This window comes from Gossypium hirsutum, chromosome D04 (genome assembly GCF_007990345.1).
Source record: "Gossypium hirsutum isolate 1008001.06 chromosome D04, Gossypium_hirsutum_v2.1, whole genome shotgun sequence".
Classification (NCBI taxonomy): Eukaryota; Viridiplantae; Streptophyta; class Magnoliopsida; order Malvales; family Malvaceae; genus Gossypium; species Gossypium hirsutum.
This window is the reverse complement of record NC_053440.1, coordinates 47,197,425-47,206,122: the sequence shown is the minus strand read 5'-3', so window position 1 is coordinate 47,206,122 and position 8,698 is coordinate 47,197,425. Positions and strand designations below refer to the sequence as shown.

Sequence of the window (8,698 nt, the reverse complement as noted above, 5' to 3'; positions counted from 1 at the left end):
TAGTAGAATCAGGTTTGTGAACCGAGAGTGTTCATGCCCAGATTTTTAAGGTTCTCTTTGTCTGTTTGTTAATAACTGAGTTATTGGCCTAATGGTTAAGAGTTAATGAGTTCATCCTTGAAACCCAAGTTAGAATCCCTTCCCTCGCATCATTTTTATTTTGTGCAAAATTTCTTCAAATCCTAGAGTTTTCAAGCTCTATTTTACAAATTGTTATCGTTAGCTTTTGTACAAGAGTGAGTATCTGGCCTAGAGGTTAAGTCTGTAGCATCCCTTGAGACTCAAGTTCAAATCTCCTTGGGTATTTTTTAAAAATGATTTTGGCACGCCCCTTTTCTGCCCAAATGGGTTGCCAACTCAAATATTCTTTTCTCCCTTTTCTTCCTCCTTCCTTTCTTATTTTCTCCTCTTTTTACTCCCTTGTACCTCTTCCTTTCCTTTTTTCTCCCTTATTTACTCTCATATCATTTATTTCCTTTGGCTAGTGTATGATCACCAAGAAAACTATCAACATTCTTTTTTTTCCTTTCTTTTCATCTTTCTCTCATCTCTCCCTTTTTCTCTTCTCCACCACATTGTGCCACCAGTCTAACCACCAATTTCCACCGTTTGCACCACCGAGAACCACCCTTGCACAGCCTGTAATATCTCATTTTTAATGGTAATAGAATAGTGGTTTCAGGACCACAACTTCAGATAAGTGAAGTCATGTTTTATGGTTTAGTAAATATTTATGGAGTTACATTAGGGTCGTATTAAATTTTGGTGAATAAATTTTAACGTTTACTTAGTTAATTTGAGGAAAAGGACTAAATGGACGATTTTGCATGTTGAATTAATTAACTGTATCTTAAATAAAAAGGGGTATAATTGTAAATTAATAATAAAAGTAAAGTAAAATAATAACAAAATAAAATTTGTCATCTTCCACAAGTGAACAATTGAAAATTAGGGTGAAAGAACACCATCTTTATCAAGCTAGGTTAGACCATTCCCATTGCGTGCATGTAAGCTCATTTTAGTTATGTTTCTTATAATTTTTATGTTTTAGAGATTGTTACAACTAAGTCCTGTTAACCCGAACCTTCGTTTTTGAAACTTTTAAATATTTTAGATATTGCCATTGTTGAACCCTTGCTATTCTGGATGTTAATTGATGGAGTTGAAGTGTTATTTGTTTATTTTGATTAGTTTACTAAATGATTTCTTTAATGGTTTTAGCAAATTGAGTAAACTAATTAAATATTTAAAATTTCATGGAAATTGAGTAATTAATGGTGGAATGCCCTAGCTTAGAATGATATTCGGTTAGCTTTGGAAATTTGTAAAAATTTGTTAATTTAGAAATTTTGGGTATATGGACTAAATTGTAAAAATATAAAAGTTTAGGAAAAATGTGTAATTAATGAAAATTTAATGCAGTGATGAAATTTGATATGTGTATGAGATTAATATATTGTATTTAATTATTATAAAGATCAAGAATTGAATCAAAAAGATAATAATCGAAAAAAGGGGAAAATTTCAGAATAGTCCCTACGTGTTAACCGAAATTGAATAGTAGGTAAGTTTAAAGTATTTCAATACATAAATGAAATTTTCATGTGTTTTATATTTTTATCTAATTAATTCATTTATATATGTATTTATATGTGAGACTTATTTCGATACCCCTAAATGCCCATATGTGCCCCTGTTTGTACTTCGGTACCCTTGAAAGCACATACGTGCCCCTTTTTGTACTTCGATAACCTTGAATCCTCATACGTGCCCCTTTTTGTACTTCGATACCCTTAAATGCACATATGTGCCCCTTTTTGTACTGTGGTACCTCTGAAAGCATTATAATGTCTCAACATTTCACCATTTAAGTTCTTGAAACTTTGAGTAATTACTTAATATGTGAATAGAGTTTAATTATATTTAGAGTAAATGTTATACTATGACCTTACGTAAGCTTACGAGTTTTAGTGGGTTGTTTTGTAGATAACCGTTGCTGACTTTTTGGAAGGATCAACCAACCAGCTCACACTATCCATCTAAGTTGGTAGTTCTTGTATCTGTTATGGGTAGTGGCATGTATATATAGATGAATATATGTGTTTTATGAATGTTGATAGATGTATTTAATAAGTGATATTTGTGGTTATCTTAGAGTTTAATTTGTAATGATGAAACAAGTACATATATATAATGCATAGATGAATACCTTGATGTGTAGTTGTTGAATGATGTGGTTTGTAATCGCAGTGTAGTGCTTTATTTTGTAGTGAAATAAATATATAGAAAATTCTTTTGATTGTTTTTTAGACTATATTTTAGTCAGTTAGCCTGTCTAAATATTTTGGTATATGTTTAGCTTAAAGTTTTGTTGTTTAAATATCTAAATACTAGTTCAAATATAGTAAAGTTTGGTATGAACGTGATGTTTTGTTTAAATATAGCTTAAAGTTTGTTTAAATATCTAAATTCTTGATGCTTTGTTTATATATTAGATAATATAAAATGTGGTACCAATGATAGTACATTGGTTAGGCGCGTAAGATGGTTGTTTTGGCACGTTTTGAGCATGTTAAATTGTGTTTTGAATAGGTTAAATGGCTAGTAATTAGGTTGCTTAGTGTCCAAGCAAGTATGATTTGGTAAACTTGGTGTTTAAGGTTCATTTTAGTGCACAAGGCCGTGTGCCAAACACGATCTGAGACACGGCTGGCAACATGGCCGTGTGTATTAAGTAAGTGAGTCACATAGTCTACGACATGGTTGTGTGTTTTTAGTCAATGAGTTACACGACCTATAACACGACCATGTGATCTAAGTTAGTGAGTTACACGAATTGGGACACAGCCGTGTGTCTGAACTTCAAATGTCCACACGATCTGGACTATGTCACACGGCCTGGACACATGGCTGTGTGACCTCTGCATCTCAAATTTTCATGTTTTTCTCAAAATTTCTGATTTGTCTCAATTTGATCCCTAAATGTTTCTAAGGTAATTTTAAGGCCCCGTAAACCTGAATAAAGGGCCATGTGTATATTTATTCTATAATATGATATATGTTTATAAATTAATTGAATACTTGCTATAGAATTAAGATAAATTGTTTGTTTGGTTTTGTAACACTCAGATCCTTAATCCAGTAACGGTGACGGGATATGGGTGTTACACTACCACCCTTCTTTCTTGTCACTCCCTAAAATTGGGCCTAGAATTTTTGAGGGTATTTTAGGAATTTTACCTTGTATGTGCTCGGAATATCGTTAGTCTGGTAATCGATAATGTTTTTGACAAAGGCTATTAGGATATTAAGTTAATTTCTGAAAATTTGGAAATATGACTATTTTGTAAAAGAGTAAAATTTTGGGGCATTTATGTTGCAGTTTAGCCAATTTTTGAAGTTGGACATTTAAACCCCTCATTCTCAGTTTTGTTTCACGATAGATTTCTCCCTGTTACCCTACTTTCCATTCCTTGCTCTCCCTTACTATTTCATTTGATTTTTTATTTTCAAACGTTACTATTTTGATTCCCCTATTTCCAAAGTATTAAACCTATTTAAATCTTCAAGAAAACACCCAAAAATCTCATCAATGTCATCATCTTCCTCAAGTGTGAGTTTTTTCAGATTCACATCAAATCTCTGTTTTTCTCCCATCAAAGGTAACCGTTCGTCTTTCCATTGGTTTTAAATGATATCTAGTCTCTTAAACTAAATTCTTAGCCACTACAACACATGTTTTAGATAAAAGTTGAAAATAGGATCGTTAATGCTAAATTTTAGGTTTTTGAGTAAAAATGTGATTCCAAAATGTTTTTCAATTAGATTTGATATAATTAAGAGTTTTATAAAGTTATTTTAATGTTTCGTAAAAGATTTCTTGGGTTTTAATGAATCTTTGTTATAATGGCCAAAACTTTTCGAAAAATGTCGATACCTTGAAACGTGTAGTTTTATGTGGTTTAAAGGTTGGGGTTTAGTCGTAGATGAATATGTGGATGAATGGAAGTTGTTTCGTACAAAAAGGTTAAGTGTAGCTCGAGATATTTGTGTTTTAAGTCTGTCATGCTAAAAGATTTGATTACATGAGAAGGTAGCTTAGGCTTGTGTTTTGGTTGGTTTAAAGTTTTCATTGGCTTTCATTTGACTGTGTGTATTCTGTGATTGTTATGTGTGAAGCCTCAGATTCATTAGAGCCTTCCACGAGTTAGAAGAAGAGCTAGTTCGAGCTCTCGATTTTTGGTGAAAGTTGATATTCAATAAGTGTTTTGGGATCATTACTCGTAGATAATTCGTTATGTAAATGGGAATTTAGAAGTAGCCTAAACCCTTACATTAAATTTCAACTGTAAGTATTCTCACACCTATGATTAAATGTGAAATATGTTTGCTTGTGAAATTGTGAAATCATGAACATATATGAGATGCTATGATATATGCTATAGGCTTATGATGATTGTTGTGAAAGTGAAAATAAGGGTATGTTATTCATGCCATGTGACAGTAAATATGTGGATATGTTTTCATGCCATATGAATGAGATTATATTGTGCTACCAATGTAAATATGCAATGAATATGCGCGAAAAATTGGTAAGTAAATATGTGATAGTAATGTGGATATTTTGGCCTTGGGACCTTATGAGACCGTTGGAAATAGTTGGCATGCCATAGGATTGTGAGTGCTCACCTTTGTGTTGTGGTATATGAGGCGTTGAAGCCCAATGACAGTTTTGGAGAAATAAATGAATGTGAGCTAAGCTCCATTCATCGGGATATGTATGTATGGTGTGTTAGAGAGTATTAGCTACACGCTTCACTTATGGGACATGTTCGACTCCTTGAGTTATTATGGTATGATTTGCGGTGATAGAGTCTACTTTATGTTTCATAATTTGAAAAGCCAAATTATCATAAAAAGTGACTAAATGTGGTTAAATGCTATTGATGTATGCAGAAATATATGCTTAAATGTTCATGTGACTAATGTGTCAATGAATTCAATAAAGATGATTAATGTGTAAAATATGTCATAAGATTAAAAGATGATATGAATATGATGTATGTCTATTTCATTGACACATGATGACTTGTTTATGTAGTGGTTTTTCTAAGCATTCACTAAGTTTATTAAGCTCACCCACTTATTCTTAAATTTTGCAGATACATAGTGTCGGTATGAGCAGTGTAGTCTCGAGGGGTGATCCAAGTCGATTATTTAGCTTTTATTAGTAGGTGTTATATACTTATTTCTGTTTTTGGAATAAAAATAATGTGATAGTCTAATGTGGTAGATTTTATATCGGTTTTGCAAAGACATTTTAGGTTATTCGCATGATATTTGTGTTAGGAAGCATATGCAGTTAAATATGATGTTTGGATTGTTGTTTTGGACATTTTGATGTTTATTTAACTAGATGAATGAAGCATGTTATTTGGGGATGAACATAAATGGTTTATTTTCTAATTCATGCAAGAATCTGGTAGTCTAGAGCAAAGGTATCAATATGTGGGTTTTAAAAACAATACCTATGTAATTTTGAAAGTGCAGAGAGTCAGATTATAAATTTGGTATCGATACTTTGGCCTGAGTATCAATACTCAGGGTAATTTTATCGATACCTTGCAAAAGGTACTGATAATTTTAAACATTTTGATATTTCGTGAGAAACAATATGTTAGTTTGGTAACGATTTTCCAAGTGGTATTGATACCACATAAAGGAAATATCGATACCTTAGAGGCAGTATCAATATCTGTGTAATAGTTTTGGAAATTTTGAAATTTGGCCCATTTGTATGTTTGATTGACATTTTTAATACCCTTAGTCTATGTATGGCATGTTTTAATGATAAGAAGTGGTTGAACGACAATAATTAATACGTATGATTGAATAAAGGTGGCGATTTACTTGTGAAACTGTTTGCTAAGTAAATGATGCGTGACGGTGGTGTAGCATGCTAGTATTTGGGCTCGACGAACGGGCTGAGTATGGGGTCTTACATCTCTTTTCCTTTCTTTGCCACCATTGCACCACCACCATGTTGTCGTTTTGCCACCGCCGATCTTCTTGTTTTCTCCTCTTCTTTACTTTTCTTTTGGCTATAATTGAATACCCTTTGTTCTTCTTTCTTTTTAAAATTGATACATAAGATTTCTACTCATCTTTTCTTTATTTTTGTTTCTTCCATAGCTATTTTTCCTTCATCTGCTCAAGTTTTTGTTTGAACCATAATCTTCCAATCTAGTTTGTAAATCATAAGTGATGATTAGTATAATCTAATCATAGTTCTTTCTTTTCCTTTATTAGTCTAAAACTTATATATATCTTATGTATATTATGTTTTCGTTGAAGGATTCAATCTGGATCACTCGGATTTACCAAGAGGATCATAGGATCTTCATTTGAAAGAGTGATAGAGTAAGTTGATTTTCATTCGTATTCATAAGAGGGTTTTATTAGACTGTTTAACCAAAACTAACACATGTGTGTTTTTGGTGTACGTACAACCATTCTATGATCAGATCAAGGCGAGATCTGATTAGATCTGAAACGTAGGAGTGTAGAGGTTTAGATCTAGTACTATGGGACTTTTATACGAGGTGTGACTCCTAACGATGTAAGAACTGTAGATGTTTCATCTATAAATAATATATTTGTTTATTCAATAATAATGTTACTATAAACTCTTGCTATACTGATGACTAATTGATCGTATAAGTGTTCTTGGTGAAAAATAATTCCTTTATTAGGATTGGCTACAAGTGCTTCTGATCTAAGAAATCTATATTGCTAAACATGTATGTTATTAAATGATTCAATAATGTTTTCGCATGTTTTATGATTATAAAACATGCCACTACTATGTTATTGATACTGGTAGCATGATAAATCATGTTCACTGAGATTGATAAATCTGGCTGCATATTGATGACATGCCACCATTTCCATTAAATTTGATTACATGTTAGAAACACGATTACTGATACTAAAATATTAGATGCATGATAAATCATGTATGTTGTTCTACCACTGATTGCATGTTAAAAATCATGCCTACTGGATTGATCTTTTTATTGATATTGCATGTCATACTACATTGCATGGGGTTGGGTCGATTATGAAAGGAGGAAGAACTAGCAGTTTGTCTGCAACACTGGTGGCTTATCCACAATACTGGCATCTTGTTTGCAACAATGGTAGCTTGTCCACATTACTTGAAGTTTATTTGCAATAAATTTTAAAATACTGCATTGATATATTCATACATGACATAAACTGTGAATTATGTATTTTTTTTTAATATTTTGTATATTCATTAGCTTGAGTGCTATAATTATTGTCTATTCTTGTTTACTGGAGTTATGACTCGCATTGAGCTTATTAGCTCACTACTTAGTTTTCTGATTTAATTTCAAATAATCTTCAAGGTTTGGATCTGGACGGCTTTTGGAGGAGCTACTTGGATGTTTTTCCTATGAAAGTATTTTAAACTTAATTCTATTATTTGTTTTGGGATTGTAATAACTTTTATTTGGTCTATGGCTTGAGACTTTATTTTGGGATTTTTTGATTCCATGACATTAGAGTTTAAAGATGCTTAAATCGATTTTTAAAATGTTTATGCATAAAAATCGATTTTTAAATAAAATTTGTCAACATCACATTTTCCGCTATAATACTAAAAAACAAGTTTTTTTAATAAAATCCAATTTAGTTTTGAATAATGGTTAAACTTTTACAAATGAAATACTAAATTTACCAGTTACTAAAATTATCATGTTTTTGCGAACATAAGTTAAACATTCGATTTCACCAATTTTGAACAGATAAGTCAATGGTTTTAAAATATGTTTGAAATTACGAAACTTTTAATTTAGGCCATTTTCGTGGTTAATGTAGTCTTTAGAGTTTGACCATAACGTCTAGGCTAGGTTAAGGAGGTTGCACTAACAATAAGAACAACTAAAACAATATGAAAAGTTGCTGGGAGATGTAAAATTTAATTGCTAAGAAAATGAAAATAAGAAACCCTAGAAAGGGAAAAAGAAAAAGCTATAAGAAAACCTAAAGAAAACTAAACCTAAACTAAGGTAATGTGGCCTTTTTTCTCTCTCAACCAAATTTTGGCTGATATAGTAGCTATTTTGACCCAATTTTTGTGCCAAAAATACCCCTGAATGGGACTTCAATGTTTGGTGCTTTGGGTGGACAAAGATTACCCTTTTTTTTCTATTTTTATCCTCTCACGATATTGGTATCACGATACAAGGGAAGAGAATATTGCAATACAAGATCGCCTCTAGATGTACAAACGTCCAGAGTGTGAATACTACAACTAAAGATATAGATTTGAGGCGGTGTCTGCAAGTATATGGGTCAGGTTGTAATATAGTTTGTTTACAACGAAACACTTGATAAGTATTCTGAGGATCGTACCTAAGGGATTGCAGTTTGGGGAAAACTACTATTAAGCCAATTACCAAAAATAATTACTAATCTACTCGAGTCATGAATTAGTAGTGTTAATCAAGAAGCAAGATGATAATAATAAACTAAATAAATTTAACTAAACATTAATCTACTCTTAGGTTCATGTATAGACTTTTCCTATTCCTTATTTTGTCTAAGCAAGTTTCTTTTAGCCTAGATCCAATTGTTTTACCTAATTAATTATTGATATAGGGTTCTAATCAAT

At 31.8% G+C, this 8,698-nt stretch overlaps 1 long non-coding RNA gene across 1 annotated transcript; it reads left to right on the top strand.

Annotated features, from left to right (window-relative positions):
• The first annotated feature begins 3,504 nt into the window (after positions 1-3,504).
• Positions 3,505-6,616, top strand: LOC121215892 (uncharacterized). Its single transcript, XR_005911863.1, has 4 exons — positions 3,505-3,662; positions 5,163-5,230; positions 6,355-6,420; positions 6,525-6,616. It is a non-coding gene; the product is annotated as an uncharacterized lncRNA (long non-coding RNA).
• The last annotated feature ends 2,082 nt before the right edge of the window (positions 6,617-8,698 follow it).